Here is a 17,641-nt window from a genome sequence, read left to right on the forward strand (position 1 = left end):
GTCCCCCGGTCCCCCATCTCGGGACCGGGCCGTCAATGGCTCGCGCTGTTTGTTTCTTTTTCCCAGCGGCAGCGGGCAGCCAATCGGGGCGCAGAGGCGGGCGGGACTTCCCTCCAAAACCGGAAGTCCCGCCCCGCGTCAGGCACCATAGTGCCTGACTTCCTGTTTTGCGGCACTCGGGCCGCGGTGGTGAACACTTGGGCATAACTGAGGGGTGGCACCCTCGAAGTGAAAACTAAACGTAGAGACGAGGTGGGCACTCGCTAGGGCAGCCTTAAGCAGGGTGGCACCTGCAAAGCCAAATAAAGCGCTTTCAGCGCTAAGGCAATCCAGCATCTCAGCAGTCCAGGGGGCTGGGCAGGGCTCAGGGAGGCAAGCCTTCCCCTGAGCCCAAGCAGCAGCAGGCCCCTGGCAGATCCAAGTCAGAAACAAGAACATTTTCATGGGGTCACAGCCCCTCTTTTATACACCTTTTCTTTTGTCTGTAGGTGCAGGGTGGGGGCAGAACCAGTCGCAGCTGGTCTGTGAGCACTGTTGATGGCTCAACCACCCCTTTCATTCATCAGGCAGGCTAGGGTCATCAGTCGCACCACAGGGGGCGGAGCCAGCATTGTGTGGGGGAAACCCAGCCTCATTCAGGACACAGGCGCAGCCCCTCCCTCACATCAGCATGCTAATCTCTCCATTCACCACCGGGGCAGACCCACACAGACTTCCTGGAGCCTGGCATCCCAGCCAGCTCCAGCCAATCACACGCCAGCACCTTCACAGCACATACACAGCCATGTCTAGAAGTGGCGCTTCCGCACAAGACACATACACGCCACACATACCATTGCGCAGCATTCACTCTCACGAGTTCGCACATACCAAACTTGACCATGCACGCCTCACGCATCAGGAACTACCAGGGACACAGACATTCCCCATGCATACCTATGGGAGAGCAGGCCAATCTCACACATGCACTCAGGGAGAGGACGCACTTTACACTGCGCCACAGTGTCAAAGTGCGCAAAGACCAGAAATCACTAGGCAAAAAGTTCAGGGGTGAACCTGCCAGAAGGGCCAAGTCCAACACGCCCTCCCTCTATCTATCCCCCTCCCTCTATCTATCTATCGCACTCACTCTATCGCCTCACCACAGCATCATTCAGCACCACCACAGCATCACTCAGGGGCACCACAACATCACTATGCGCTACCACAGAATCACTCGTCGCCACAGCATCACTCGTCGCCACCACAATGTCACTCAGCGCCACCACAGCATCAATCTGTGCAACCATTCAACAACACCTGGTTCAAATATGTTCTCTTAATCTTTCAAGCTTTATTACAAATGTCACAGAAAGATGTCAATATTTCACTTCTGTTCTTGGATTTTTGTCACAATAAAATACACTGAACATAATCTTCACAAAAGTTATTCACAAAAGTTTAAGCTATTGCCATTATAAATTACAATAGCTTTTATTTAAGTATTAATTATTTAAAAAAATTTAAAGCCATTGTTATTTGTAATACCAATACATCTAAGTCACGTATATACAACTCATATTGCATTACAAATGGTATAGGTGTCACATTTGCAAAAGTTAAAACTATTGGCATTGTAAATGACAAAGCTATTAATTTTGCTATTTTCAGAACAAACACATAAATAAAAAATTTGTCATTTACAATACCAATAGCTCAAACTTTCCTAATGCGAGACCTATTGCATTGCAAATGCTTGTTTACTCGTTTGATGACTTGCCCTCCTCATCTTATGCTTGTCCCTTCCCTGGGACACAGCCTCTTTTTTATTAGCAGCCTTGTAACCTTCCACTGCTTACATGGAAGGAACTACTTTTTTCTTTCTTTCAGCAGTCCATAAGAATGTACACATTTCAAGCTCTTCTCCCCATGTACCACCTCCATCTACAAGTCCCAGCCCTCTCAGAAAAGCTTCTCAATTTCAGTGGTGTAACAAACACTTAGGGTCCGCCCCGACCCCCACAAGGTACACTGAGTGGAGCTCCGAGAGTACTCCAGTACTTCAGATTTTTCCTTAGAACTAAGAACACTAATTACTTTGCACCTATTAATAATATATTTACCAATGTACACAGAACAGAAAACACAAAAGGCAGATATCTCTTCCACGGCGAAAGCAGTATTTGATAATGTTTTTACATTCTTTTTTATGTGACAATTATTAGTTCATAAAGATGATTATACTAGCAGATTGTTTATTTTATGGTGTCATCGCAGCAAATCAATATTATGTTTTTTGGCAATCGAATTGATATTCAAGTGTCCTGCCATGATATTTAACTGTATTTCCAATATATGTGTGTGGGGCCTGAACATTCCAGACTGCTGCTCTAGCATTCAGGGGTGTTGGCATTATGTAATGTAAAGAAATTTGTAGAGCACGCTTACACCCAACGTTTTTTTGGCACTAGTCGGCATAGAAGGAACAGGAAGGATAAATGGATAAATGGGCAGCAAGAAAAGAAAGGAAAACCTAATTGTGAGCCTTGCGAAACAAGTGAGTTTTCAGGAGAGACCTGAACTGAGTGTAGGAAGAAGTAAGCCTAAACTCCACCGGAAGCACGTTCCAAAAGGAAGGAGCAAGGAACGAGAATCGAAGCCCACCATGCTTCTTGCGTTTGAAAGTGGGAGTTTTAAGCAAAGCGAGATGGGATGATCAAAGGTTACGGGAAGGGACGTAGTGACTAAGGGAGGAAGAAATGAAGGCAGGGCCAAGGCAAGCAAGGGCCTTAAAGATAATACAGCCCAGTTTAAAATTACAGCGCTCAGCCACGGGGAGCCAATGTAAGGACTTTAGCAAAGGGCGAACATGTTGATGCCTGGGCTGGTGAAAGATCAATCGTGCGGCCTGGTTCTGAACCAGCTGCAGTCGATTCAGCTGGTAGGCAGGGATACCCACATACAATGAGTTGGCATAGTCGACTCTAGACATAACGAAGGCCAAAAGAGATCTTCCGAATATTTCGCAGATGGAAGAAGCTAGAAGACACCACGATGGTAATCTGGGGCTTCATCGACAGGTCTTTAGATATGGTCACTCCAAGGCTTTTGGCGGAGTCGGCAGGGCAAGGGGGGGAGCCCAAGTCAGAGGGCCAAAAATTGGAGCTCCACGGATTGGAGGTGCCCCCGATAAGCACCAGCTCGGTTTTATCGGGGTTAAGTTTTAGGTGGATAGCCCCCATCCAGTCACTGATGTGACGCAGAGTGGACTGGAAATTACCGATAGTATGGTCCGAGGAGTCAATGTTGAAAATTAGCGGAATGTCATCTGCGTAATTGAAGGCAGTGACATTGCTTCCTCGTAAGGACCGAATCAGGGGGGTGAGATAAAGATTAAAAAGAAGAGGGGAGAGGGAAGAGCCCTGCGGGACGCCACATGTCAGCCTAACCTTATCAGCGGTGTACTGGGAGAGGCGGACAGCCCGGTGACGGTTACTCCAAGAATGAGCGGACCCAATTAAGGGCCGCTCCCTGGATACCGGCCTCCTCGATACGGTCGACCAGAATGTCATGGTCGACCGTGTCGAAGGCTGCCAATAAATCCAGGAGTACCAAGGCCTGGCTGATGTTAAGGTCCGCACCCCTCCGCAACTCTTCCATCACCTAGAGAATGACCGACTCGGTGGAATGGGCGGGTCTGAAGCCGGCCTGTTGGGGATCGAGAAACTGCGTACACTTGATAAAGGAACTCAAGGCAGAGGTGACATGGGCTTCGAGAACTTTACTGAGGTAGGGGAGCAAAGAGATAGGGCGGAAGTTGCTCATAAGCGAAGGATCAGCATTGGGCTTCTTGAGAATGGGCACCACTTCGGCAGTTTTAAACGCACTGGGGACCAGGCCCTCTTTAAGTGAATTATTTAGGAGCATCATAGGAGGGATGGGGCAGGCCGTAAAAGCCTCGCGCAAGACATGAGGGGGACAGCAATCAGCGGGGGAGCCAGACGCCACCTTGTTTAACAAAGCTAAAAACCCCACCTCTGAAATAAGAGGTGTCTGAGTGATTCGCTGGGAATTGGGGTTAGCAGGAACGGCCACAAGGGTGGGAAGGGCAGGGGAAAGGATACAAGAGATGCTCTTTTTGATTTTAGCAATTTTATTGATAAAGAACAGGTTCAAGGAGTCACAGGGTGCCTGGGAAGTGAGGGGTTTAAGGGTAATCCTGTCTGGGTGAGAGAGCTCATTTACAATAGAAAAAATGTATTTTGCCTTAGAGGCAGAGTCCAAGATTTTTTTTGAAAAGTAAGAAGTTTTGGCTTGCAAGATTGCTAGCTTATATTCCTTGAGCAAAGATGTGAATGCCAACTTCTTGCCGGATTGTAATCACGCCGCCAGCAACGCTCTGCCTGTCTGAGTTTGAGTTTCTGCTCTTTGAGCTCCACTGAGAACCATCTTTGGGCATCGTGGAGACGTTTTAACCTAATTTGTTTGAGGGGTGCCACAATGCCACTAGCTGATTCGAGCCAACACTGCAAATCAGATGCCTGAGTGTCTAAGGAATCGCACCCCGGGGGGGGGGGAGAGGCTCTGAGAAGAGTAACAAGTTCTCCGAGATCGACCCTATTCCAATTTCTAGCTGGGAGATTGCCTTCCAGGGTACAACTGGGGTGGGAAGTAATAGTAAAGGTAAAAGTAATAATGACGTGATCCGACCAGGGACAAGGAAGGACAAGGGGGCAAGAAATCTCCAAGTTGGAGGTCCAAACCTGGTCGAGAATGTGACCCCCAACATGTGTGGCTGAGTGAATATGTTGGGAGCAGTTCATGCCAGTCAGGGAGTCGGAGAAAGTGGAGGAGCAGACACTTTCTCTAGCATCCGAGGGCCAGTAATTAAAATCTCCAATAATCAGAATTTTGGAGTTGTTAATGACCAGTTGGGATAGCATGTCGCTGAATAAGGATGGAAAATTGGGCATATACTGAGGGGGCCGATATACAGAACACACATGAGAGGTGCCACAGGAGATTCCAACCTAAGAATGAAACAATCGACAAGGGGGATACTGGTCGCTTCTAGATCAGAGAACCTAATAGGATGTTTGATAAACATAATACATATTGTACTAATCAGCTTGTCAGGGAGTTCTCCAGTTGAGAAGTGAAAGGCCATTGTGTCAACATCTCTACTGAAATATGCCTGGGCTGCTTATTCTGCCCTCGCCCTTAAGAATGTCGTTGATTGGATTTCTATGTACCTGTGTTGTGCAACGGCTGACAGTCATATGCACAACACAGGTACATAGAAATCCAATCAACTACAATATAAACACCTCACAGCCCTTTAATTAGACAGTTTTGAAACATACAAGATAACCAATTTCAGAGGTGAGGTATTACCTTGCCCAAATATTGTGTGTTTGGATTCTGGCAGGAGCTCCATATCTCCAACTGAAACTTGTGTATTGCCTCTGCTGGAAATCAGTGAGTTCAACTTCAGCCTCCTGGTCAGGTGTAGCTACATTCAACTTCACAGAGAAGCATATTCTGGTGAAGAGCAGGCACATATAGATAGCTAGAACTACTTATGAGAGGGCACTGTGTCAAAGTGTTACCTCTGTGCAGTTGCAAAGTACATTTCCACTGCACCAATGCAATTTGTGTGAGAAGACCTCCTCATCACATTTCTTATGTTCATCTCTCTTAGTGCCCATCTCATATCTATCTCTGTCTCACCTCTCCTTAACCACCGAGTGCAGTTTGCATTGCCACTGCCTGTGCCTTACCATTTCTTTAGTAATACAGCCTGCACTGCTGCTTCCTATGTGATATCACTTTGGTGTGAGGGGGCATGCACAGTTGCTTTCCGTAATCTACCTCCTTGTGAAATCAGTTCACACTACTACTAAGCATGCTGCACCTGTTCTGAGTGAGGGAAGCCTGCACGTTTGCTTTTGGTACTGTACTTGTTTTGTGAGGGACACTTGTACTTCAACTTTCTGTAGTGTACCTCTAATAGAAGCTGTTTTTTTGTATAGTTGGTGGCTATTCTGTGGCTTTGCTGTGTGTGGAAAGCATTCACTTCCGTGTCACCTGTGTGCTCGTTTTGCTTTGAGGAACCTTGTGCAGCTGCTCCAAATGTTACCCTATTGAATGAAGGAACTTCACCTGTACTGTGTAAGGGAATCTTACAAGTTTGTCTTTGTTATATCTCTTTTGTGTGTACAAGAGGTTCCCAGTACTACTATCCATACAGCACCATTTGTGTGTGATGCCAACACACTTGTACTGCTGTTGAGTGTGCTCCACCTATTCCCTATATCGGAGAAACCTCTTGAAGTGCATCTTGGAGGAGTTACCTTTATGACCTGCAGCCCCTCCTCTCATCACTTTGATCTCAGATATTTATGCTGGCTTCCTTCCTGTCCAGGAACATCAAGCAAAGTATGGGCAGAAAAGCTCTCTTGAAATTTCCTGCACACCCTACATAACGTGCTCCAAGCAAATTATTCGTCTCTCCTGTCGTCTCTTCCCGCATCCTCCCTATATTTGTGTCTCTCCTTCTCTCCTCTCCCAATGAATTGAGACTGAACTATTTTGTCGAATGCCCGATGGAGATACCTGGTTTAGCTATAGGGGAGATGGACCGTGGACTCCCTCCTTGGTCGTCACCTACCCAGTCGACCGTTAGACAGACCTCATTTAGTCTCTCCCTGTTGTCTCTTCCCTTTTCTCCCCTTTCTCTCCTTCCATGCGCCCTCCCCTCTACACTCCATTTATTTTGCCCTCCATGTTTCTTTAATTGTTTCTCCCATTGAGACCGAGCTGTTTGGCCAATGCCCAGTGGAGCTACCTGATAGTTATAGAGGAGATGAGTTTTGGGACTTCCCCTCGACCGTCACCTACCCAGCCGGACTTTGGACAGACTTTCCTTTCGTCTCTCTGCCGTATCTCCCTCCTATCCCTTCCCCCCTTCCCATCTACACTTCAATTATCTCGTCTTCTATGCATCTTGCAATTGTTTGTCTAGCAACTGATGTAAATTGGAACTGATGTAATCTTGTAATTGTAATTTTTGTGGAACCTCATGTAAAGCGCTCTGATACCTCCGGGTCTAGCCATCGCTATATAAAACTCTTGAATAAATAAATAAATAAGTACCCCAATCCCTGTCGACACTCCCATGCCAACCGACACAAAACAGCAAGGCGTGAACGCCTTCAAAATTAGTTTCACCCCCAAGCTCTCCATCAAAGCAAGGAGAAACCTCAAACATAGTCTAATCAGACAACACCCAGAAACACTTTTTGTAGACACCTACCACTGCTCCTCCAAAGGGCAGGTGAAGGTGGATCTCCTCTTCCACACGGATAGACTGGACAATTGGATCACTACACTTAGATTACAACTTCACATATCCAAAACGACGACCACCACAAATAGCTGTAAATTTACGACCTCTCTCCCGAACCAGGCGACTAGAAATGGGAACACAACAGTGACCTTTTACTCAAATGGCACAGTGTTGATACAGGCTAATAATGAGAACCTTGAGGTCTTCGACTCCCTCTTCCCTGCTCTCCGGTCCACCAATCTCCACTCTCTTCGATCTGCTCCACCTCAGCCCCCCGTCCCCAGACTCCCTTCCCCACCAGAGGACACAAATACCTACTCTCATCCTCCCGGTGAGACCCTTCAGTTTCCCCGCTAGGAGCCCCTCTCACTCCCCCGTTCCTACTAATCGCGACCAACAATCTCCCGAGGTTCTTCATATCCCTACACCCCCTCAGACTCTGCCGCTCCTACACCCCATCACCACCACTCGAGCACGACCTTTCGACCCCTGCCCCACTTCTACAGAACCTCTGAGGAAGAGCTCGCAACCCGACCACTTACCGAGGGTCGTGAACAGGGGCTACCTAGGCGACCCAACCAGCTTTAAACCCCACAATTCGATCTTGCTCACCACCTCAAGGGCTGTCCCGGCCCACAATAACATGCCTCCTCCCCCGGAAAACATGTTGCACTGACTGATCTTATTAGAGAATCAGTTACAAATAATATTCAGAGGCCTTGACGAAATTATAGCCAACCTAGACAAGGCTCGTATGCCCGAGCAATCCCCTACAAGGGCCTCTCCCCCGACCAACTCTAACCTTCTAAATTCCCAGTCCAAGCCCTGTCCCGCCCTCGATTTCCAGCCCCCGAGGCCCAATAAAACTGTTGTGGAGACCCCGTTACAGACCCTCACTCGAATGCCCGAGCAATCCCTTAAAAGGGCCTCTCCTGCGACAAATTCTAACCTTCCAAAATCCTAGTGCGAGCCCTTTCCCATCATAGATACCCGGCCCCCGAGGCTCAATAAAACCGCCGTGGAGACCACGTTACAGACCCGCACTAGAACCAAATCCCCCATGTCCAGGCTACCGAGTCCCCCAAGTATGGTTGCAGTGTCCCAGACGCATAGACCCTCCAGGACCAAAGCATCAATGTCTGAGGAAGAAGCAGAGAACCTAGCCGCCACTTACGACTCTCCTCCCACAGCCTCACTTGAATCCAAAATACAAGTGATCACAGGCTTCAGAAGACAATACCCCCCTCTAAAGCTAAAAGACCCCCGCCCTCCCTCGCGTCCATACCTAAGGCCCCACCAGGAAAGTACCCTAGCAAAAAGAGTATATCCACTAGCTGTCTACTCATTGACTGTAGATCAGCTCCCAAACACGCAATGGAACTAGCAGAAACCATCCTCTCCCATGACCTAGACATTGCGTTCATCACAGAGACATGGCTAAAAGAGACCTCCCCCCCTGTTTACATATGTTTGTGACTCCTGGCTACTCCATCATCAACAAAGATAGGATAGATCAACGAGGGGGAGGTATAGCCATCATCCACAGAGATGACTTAGACATCACTGTAGCTGACTCCTGCAAGTACAGCTCGTTTGAATGTCTTTCTGTGAACATTAAGACTAAAGACAACAGCCCTATAGTCTGCCATCTTCTCTATCACCCCCCAGGCAACATCCCCACATTTGGGGAATACTTATCCGACCTGATTGCCCAGTGTGCACTCAAAGAAACTAACGTCCTAATCCTGGGTGATCTCTACCTACGTTGGAATGAAACCAATAACTCTCTAATTCAGTCTCTCAACAACCTCCTCTGTGACAATAATCTTTCCCAACACTGTTTAGAAGAAACGCACTACAAAGGTGCAACCTTGGATGCCACCATCGCCCACCAGGATGCAATTACGATCGACAATATTCTTCCAGTGGACTGGTCGGATCACCACATGATCTTATTCCACATCAACCAAAGACTTTTATCCCTGCCTCCGGTCCTTGAACCCCCCCACCCCAAATGGTCAAAAAATCTCTCCCAGATTCCCCTGGATGTCATGGAAGAGAGGCTAAATCTGCTCCTACCTAGTGACACGGAGCTCCCCACAACTGAGCTCATCTAGCTCTACAGCGTGAACATGGTAACCTTGCTTGACCAACTTGCTCCCCTGAAATAAAAAAAAAGTCGTTCTATTCCGTCCAGATCATGTTTCGACTCAGACATCAGTTCTACCAGCATCCACGGAGGCATCTCTTTCCAGGCGGCTCTGACAATCGTGACATCGCCCATACCTCGCCGCACCCGCTCCGCGGGTGCCGCATCGCACAGGAGTGCGTGGGGCTTCGATCTTCAGGTGGCAAGGCGGCTTGGGCGTGAGGCTCGGCGGGGCTGCGAGCGTGCGGGGGACTCCAACTACCAGGAGCCCCTGCTAGACCGGGAACCAGCACCGGTCCGCTCTCCCTGCTGGCCCGCCCCCGCCCACCTAAGGGCTGTAAAGGCGCCCTGCAATTTTCCTCGGCGGGACACCAGTTCTACCAGCATCCACGGAGGCATCTCTTTCCAGGCGGCTCTGACAATCGTGACAGTCAAGTCAAGTCAAGTCAAAGAATTTATATAGCGCACTACATACCCAGAGGGTCTCAAGGCGCTTAGGAAGGGGAGGAGGATTACTTGTCAAATATCCACGTTTTAAGTTGCTTTCTGAAGGCTAGGTGGTTCTGGGTAAGGCGAAGGTAAGTGGGGAGTGAGTTCCATGTTTTAGCAGCCAGGTATGAGAAGGATCTGCCTCCCATGGTGGTCTTGTTGATGCGAGGTACAGTGGCGAGGGCTTGGCTGGAAGAACGTAGTTGGCGGGAGGGGGTGTAGAAGGACAGTCGTGAGTTGAGGCATTCTGGTCCGATGTCGTAGAGTGATTTGTGTGCGTGGGTTAGCAGTCGGAAAGTGATTCTCTTATTGACGGGTAGCCAGTGGAGGTCTTTCAGGTGACCAGAGATGTGTTCGTTGCGCGGGATGTCTAATATGATCCTGGCTGAGGCGTTTTGGATTCGTTGGAGTTTCTTCTGGAGTTTAGCGGTAGTACCTGCGTAGAGGGTGTTTCCGTAGTCCAGTCGGCTCGTGACCAGAGCATGGGTGACTGTTTTCCTGGTTTCGGTAGGGATCCAGCGAAATGTTTTTTTGAGCATGCGAAGAATGTTGAAGCAGGATGAGGATACGGCGCTGACTTGTCTGTTCATTGAGAGTGAAGAATCCAGGATGACGCCTAGGTTCCGTGCGTGGTCTGTCGGGATGGGTGCTTTTCCAAGGGCTTCCGGCCACCAAGAGTCGTCCCATGCAAAGGGGGATGTGCCTAAGATGAGGACTTCTGTTTTATCTGAGTTCAGTTTCAGACGGCTGTGTTTCATCCAATCGGCAACTTCTTTCATTCCTTCGTGTAGGTTAGTTTTGGCGGTGCTGGGGTCATTGGTGAGAGAAAGGATCAGTTGAGTGTCATCCGCGTAAGAGATGATGTTGAGGTTGTGTTGGCGGGCGATGGCCGCGAGGGGGCTCATGTATACGTTGAAGAGGGTGGGGCTGAGTGAGGATCCTTGTGGTACGCCACAGATGACTTCAGTGGCCTGAGACTTGAATGGTGGAAGGCGGACTCTCTGGGTTCTTCCGGTGAGGAACGAGGTGATCCATTCAAGTGCTTTTCCTTGTATTCCGATGTTACTGAGGCGTTGTAAAAGGGTGCTGTGGCAAACTGTGTCGAATGCTGCAGAGAGGTCGAGGAGGATGAGGGCGACTGTGTCTCCATTGTCCAGTAGAGTTCGAATGTCGTCTGTTGCTGCGATGAGGGCGGTCTCAGTGCTGTGTTTTGCTTGGAAGCCAGATTGTGAGGAGTCGAGGGATTTGTTGGCTTCGAGGAAAGCGGCGAGCTGGTTGTTGACAGCTTTCTCTATTACTTTGGCCGGGAATGGAAGGAGCGAAATGGGGCGGTAATTTTTGAGTTCGGTGGGGTCCGCTGTGGGTTTTTTCAGAAGGGCGGTGAGTTCAGCGTGTTTCCAGTCTTCCGGGAAGGTGGCGGAATTGAAGGAGCAGTTGATGACGTCTCGGAGGTGCGGTGCTATGACGGAGTCTGCTTTGTTGAAGATGTGGTGAGGACATGGGTCTGTGGGGGATCCTGAGTGGATGGAGTTCATCAGGCGGATGGTGTCCTCAGTGGAGATTGGGTTCCAGTCGTTAAGGGTGTTCACGGGGGGAGAATGTTCAGCATATGGTTGGGTGGGTTGGTCTCCGGGTTGGTTGTTGAAGCTGTTGTGGATGTCTGCAATCTTGTTGTGGAAGAATGAGGCTAGAGAGTCGCAGAGGGCTTGAGAGGGGGTGATGTCGTTGGAGTTGGCCGAGGGATTGGAAAATTCCTTGACGATGTTGAAAAGTTCCTTGCTGTTGTGGGCGTTGTTCTCAAGTCGATCCTTGAATGCTGTTTTCTTGGCCTTTCGGATTAGTTGGTGGTGTATGCGGGTGGCGTTTTTGAAGGCGTCCTTGGTGCTAGTGGTTGGGTCTTTTTTCCAGGCCTTTTCAAGGGAGCGGCAGAGTATTTTGGACTTCTTAAGATCATCGTTGAACCATGAGGCCTTCTTGTTGCCAGGTTTGCTTTGACGTTTTTTCAGTGGTGCTAAGGTGTCGGCGGTGTTGGATAACCATAGGGTGAGGTTGGCGGCGGCTTGGTTTGGGTTAGAAGAGTGGGCTGGGGTGTTTAGAAGGAGCGATGAGGAGATCTGGTCGGTGGTGATTTTGTTCCAGTTTCTTTGCAGAGTTGGTTGGTGGGTTTTGGCTTGTTGTAGGTGAAGTGAACGCAGCTGTGGTCAGTCCAGAGGAGATCCGTAGTGTGGCTGAAGGAGACATGATTGCTGGAGGTGAAGATGGGGTCGAGTGTGTGACCTGCGATGTGGGTGGGGGAAGTGACCAGTTGTTTAAGTCCGAGGTTGGCGAGGTTGTCCAAGAGGGTGGTGGTGTTGCGGTCGTTGATCTTTTCAAGGTGAAAGTTGAGGTCTCCCAGAAGGATGTAGTCTTTGGAGGGGAGCGCGTGTGGAGTGATGAAGTCCGTGATGTCTTCACTGAATTTTGCGCGGGGTCCTGGTGGTCTGTAGAGGAGGGTGCCTCTGAGTGTGGTCTTGGGGTCGATGTGGATTTGGAAGTGGAGGTGTTCGGAGTTGGCGAGGTTGGCGTCAGAGCTGGTTGAGATGCGGATTGATTTCTTATGGACGATAGCGATTCCTCCTCCTGTGTGGCCGGTACGGTCTTTGCGAGTGATCTTATAGTCTTCAGGGATGGCAATGGTGATGTCTGGGGCGGAGGAAGCGTTCATCCATGTTTCCGTTAGGAAGGCGATGTCTGGAGAGATGGTGTCTAGTAGATTCCATAGGTCAATGGCGTGTCTGTGGACCGAGCGGGTGTTGAGCAGGATGCATTGTAGGTGGTTGGGGTCGTGAATATGTGGTGAGGTCGTAGCGGAGATGTTGTCGGTGCCGCTGAATTTGCAGGAATAGCAGGAGAAAGGTCCATGGGTGTGTCCAGGAGCAGCTTGGACGCAGTTGGGGGCGCGACCGGGGTTAAGGGCTAGGAGGGTTGCGGCATCGTAGGTAATGCGGGAGGGCTGGGAGGGACGGGGGCCAGGGGGTATGGCGCTGGGCTCGGTCCAGGCGCGGACGGGCGTAGACGGGCTTACCTTTGGCGCACCTTCGGCGCGGATTGGGTGCGGTCGCTGCGCGTGAACGCTGCGCGCGGGAACTACTGTCATATATGGATAGTGAAGGGGGAGGGGCGAGGGCGGCTCAGCTGGGAGGCGGGGCGGGCTGCGCACGACAACAATAAACAAAATGGAGGAGGGGGGAGCACAACAGAGCGCTTGGGGAGAACGCGCTAATACAGCATAAAAAGTACAATCACAGGTCAAAGCGCATACAGAGCAAAGCGGCAGCCAGGCACAGCTGAAGGCTATAATCACGATGAAAATTCGACAAAAGCGCTGCTAACGATACCAGTGAGGCGCTAGGGGCACTGGGAGCGACCACTCCGGCCAAAGCGTAGAGCGAGTCACAGCGCTTCCAGGTAGGGAAGCGCTGTTTGTAGTCTGTGGGAGTGCGGCTCAGCTGGGAGGCGGGGCGGGCTGCGCACGACAACAATAAACAAAATGGAGGAGGGGGAGCACAACAGAGCGCTTGGGGAGAACGCGCTAATACAGCATAAAAAGTACAATCACAGGTCAAAGCGCATACAGAGCAAAGCGGCAGCCAGGCACAGCTGAAGGCTATAATCACGATGAAAATTCGACAAAAGTGCTGCTAACGATACCAGTGAGGCGCTAGGGGCACTGGGAGCGACCACTCCGGCCAAAGCGTAGAGCGAGTCACAGCGCTTCCAGGTAGGGAAGCGCTGTTTGTAGTCTGTGGGAGGGCGGCTCAGCTGGGAGGCGGGGCGGGCTGCGCACGACAACAATAAACAAAATGGAGGAGGGGGGAGCACAACAGAGCGCTTGGGGAGAACGCGCTAATACAGCATAAAAAGTACAATCACAGGTCAAAGCGCATACAGAGCAAAGCGGCAGCCAGGCACAGCTGAAGGCTATAATCACGATGAAAATTCGACAAAAGCGCTGCTAACGATACCAGTGAGGCGCTAGGGGCACTGGGAGCGACCACTCCGGCCAAAGACATCGCCCATACCTCGCCGCATCCGCTTTGCGGGTGCCGCATCGCACAGGAGTGCGTGGGGCTTCGATCTTCAGGCAGCAAGGCGGCTTGGGCGTGAGGCTCGGCGGGGCTGCGAGCGTGCGGGGGACTCCAACTACCAGGAGCCCCTGCTAGACCGGGAACCAGCATCCGGTCCGCTCTCCCTGCTGGCCCGCCCCCCGCCCAACACGCCTCCCTATATCACATCTTCAAACTCCCGCAGCGCGGGACGCAGCTCGGGGCGAAGACCGGGCAAAGAGCGGGCTGTTTGGGGCCGTTAGAGGCTGGGAGAGACTGGACTGGGCCACTCTCTTTGACCCTATTTCTCGGTACCATCTGCATTGCTAGGTTGTTTGTCTGTTTCTCTTACTACTCATTATGTCATCTCGTGAGTACAAAGAGAGGGCAGCCAAGTCCAAATTGAAAAATGGTACCTTAGATGATTTTATTACCAGGACCCACACAGCCATTGACACAGAGATAGCCAAAATGCAGCACCGAGTTTCTGTTGAACTAGACGCTGCAAGGAGATTGTCACAGGAGTTAGCAGCGGCTAAAAAATCTTCACTAGGGCAAATAGCCTTCGCTAAAACACCTGATCGTTTAACTGGCCCACCTCTTTCCTTGATTGAAACTAAGGCAGATATTCACCAGCCATTAGTACCCGCCACATCCATACAGAAGGAGGGCTCATCATTATTACCATTATCATCCTCTAATTCCCAAAAATCCTCTATGGTTAGGATAGATGGGGAAGAGAAGGAGGGTGAGGGCGGTCCCCCGGAAATAGCGCTAAGATCCAAACTCAGAGAACCGGATAAGAGAAATTCTTCTATCAAACAACAAGGGTCAAATAACAAAAGGAAGCGTAACAATTTAACAGCATACGCTAGGAAAAAGGCTAAGATTGCGAAGGCACAATTAACCACCAAGGTACCATCTCCGCTACCCCTAGATCCACCCCCAATGAGTAACACACAGCCTTCTGATTTAACACCGGAAATCGATACAGATTCACTGGTGGTAAGTCATGAAAATAATAACCTCGTAATAGAGAGTGAAACTAGTGGTGCACCATTCTGCGTCATAAAAGGGAAAGACGTAGAATTTTTGACTGTGGTATGGGAAACACTCAAAAATCTCCTCAATCCCTTCGAAGAGAGACTCTCACAGATAGGATGCCAGCTCTTGAACATGGAAAAAAGTATTTCGAACTTAGATAAAAAATCAACTCATAGACAAGATAAGGACCTTATGGCCAGTCTTGAGAAGCTGATAACAAGCCTGCTTAATCCCCTGATGGAAAAAACCCAAATTATTAATTTAAAACTAGATCAGCTAGAGTTTCTAACATCTAAAAACCCCGCTTTACTGGAGGGTCTTATAGGTAATAGCAAACAACCCGCTGCTACTGGTGGTAACAATACTAGTGCGGCAAAAAAGGGTGCCAAGAATCACCAGACACAACCTCAACCTCAGCATCCTAAAAATACAGTGTCTGCAGATCCTAACGGTATTACCCCTTGTATAGCACCAGCTACTTTATCTAAAACCAAGCTGGTGACTACTGCAGGCCCTAAGACAAACAATTCGATGGTGGTGGCTACACCAGTAAACACAGCTGCCCCAATCCTGCCAAATACTGAAGGGAAAGAAACCCCAGTTAGCAAACCTCTAGTCCCTAGCAAAACCCTTTTGCCTGGTAAACAGATCTATGTAAACATACCCCCCGAGGCCTCCCCGTATATGGCAATTTTGACAGGTGTCCCACTAATTGCAGAGAACAAATATGAGAAAATGGAGGACCTTTTAAATAAAACAAAATTTTGGCTAAATAATAACAGGCCCCTATCCGAAGACACTGCCACAAGAATCCTAAGTGTGCGGAGGGTCCCCTGGGTTGGCCCAAGTAAAAAAGATCTGGAGGGAGATTGCATCTTGATTAACTTTAGAGATATTTGGGTTAAGGATATCATTTGCAGCAAAGCGAGGTTTGGTAGGATAGGGGACATCCAGTGTGTGGGACTTGAATATTTCTATCCCAACCTTTATCATACCGCCTCAAATCCCAACCACCGTGGGTATAGAACAAATGGTAAAAATCATCTGGGTTGGACACAAAACCTGAACATGAATCAAGGCTGTTGGACAGGCCACATGAAGGGCCCGCTCCCCCTCTGCCCGACCAGGCCCGAGCCCGGTCCCTTAAGTGTTACACACCACCACTTCACGTTTTCCGTCCCCTCCGGGACCCCTGCCTCTGAACATCTCGACCTCTTGGGCCCGATCCACTACTGGCCCGCGCGGCCGACCTGGGCGCCATCTTGGACAATGCACCACGAGGCCGCGTGGCCTCCGATCGACCCTAACCCTGGGCCTGGCCAGGCCGCAGACATCCCGGCACCACCATCCACCCAGGAGGTGAGCGGACTACTTGGCAGGTCAATGGGAGAAAGAGGTGTCGATGGCTCTCCCCCGCCAGGTACCGCTCGCCCCCAGCCTCCCCGGGCGCCGGCTCCACCCCCCTGCTGGGTGTCTGAACTCCCTCATCCTGGACCCCCCGACCTCCAAGTGCGAGGGTCCGGACATCAAAGGGCAACGGCCCTATAACTGAGGCAGCTCCAGAGCAGGAAGGCAGTTGTATCCTGGAGTCGAGAGACGCAGAGAAGAACTCATCCTTGACGGACTACTGGCGCTGCCGTAGCCCTACTTTGTGAACTATCGTCCTGCCTGCTGGCGCTGCCGCAACCTTCGTAAACCTTCATCGTCGTCGGGACCTGCTGGCGTGGCCGCGGACCGTTTGTACCTCCATCTCCATCGGGACCTGCTGGCTCCGCCGCGGACCGTCGCTACCTTCAACCATCTCGGGACCTGCTGGCTCCGCCGCGGCCCGACCACCTAGAACGCCGAGCTCGAGGATTGAGAGCTATCCATCCACCCATTTGGTAACAAGACTGTCCCGCTACCCCCTCCCCAAACCAGAGACTAGAACCGAGGGGACCCCTGAGTCCAGACCTCCTTGTATCATTTGGCCGTACTCAAAGAATTGCTGATAAAGTATCGTTTAACCTTATCCTTGTGTGGTGTCCGTCTGTGGGGGGGAAGTTACTTGTCTGTACGATCGCTGGAGACGGCTCTCCCCGGAGACCTCTCCCCTTATACTCGGCCGACCCTCCCGGTCCGTCTAACATTGGTGGCAGCGGCGGGATCCGAATCACCGCATAATCGTACAGAGAGTAGCTCACCCCACGACGAAATCACGATGACAACCAAAGAAAGCGGATCCACCGAGAAATTTCAGATGGAGAAATTGGAAGAATACAGCCATCGTGAATTAAAACAATTCTGCATCGAACTAGGTATCGCTACCACCGGTCTAAGTACCAAAGATGATTTCAAACAGGCCCTGGAGTCCTGGGCAGAAACCGGGCCCGTCAGACCCCCGGACCAAAATATCGCAGCAGTAGACACCGCAGCTCCCGAGGAGCGAAGAACGGGTCTCTCGCAAGACGAGATCCAGGAACGAGAAAAAACAAGACTACATGAACTAGAAATGACCCGGCTCAAAATGGATGGGGAACTCAAGTTGGCCGAACAGAAACTGAACTT

This window comes from Lissotriton vulgaris, chromosome 1_2, assembly GCF_964263255.1.
Source record: "Lissotriton vulgaris chromosome 1_2, aLisVul1.2, whole genome shotgun sequence".
In the NCBI taxonomy this organism is placed as follows: domain Eukaryota; kingdom Metazoa; phylum Chordata; class Amphibia; order Caudata; family Salamandridae; genus Lissotriton; species Lissotriton vulgaris.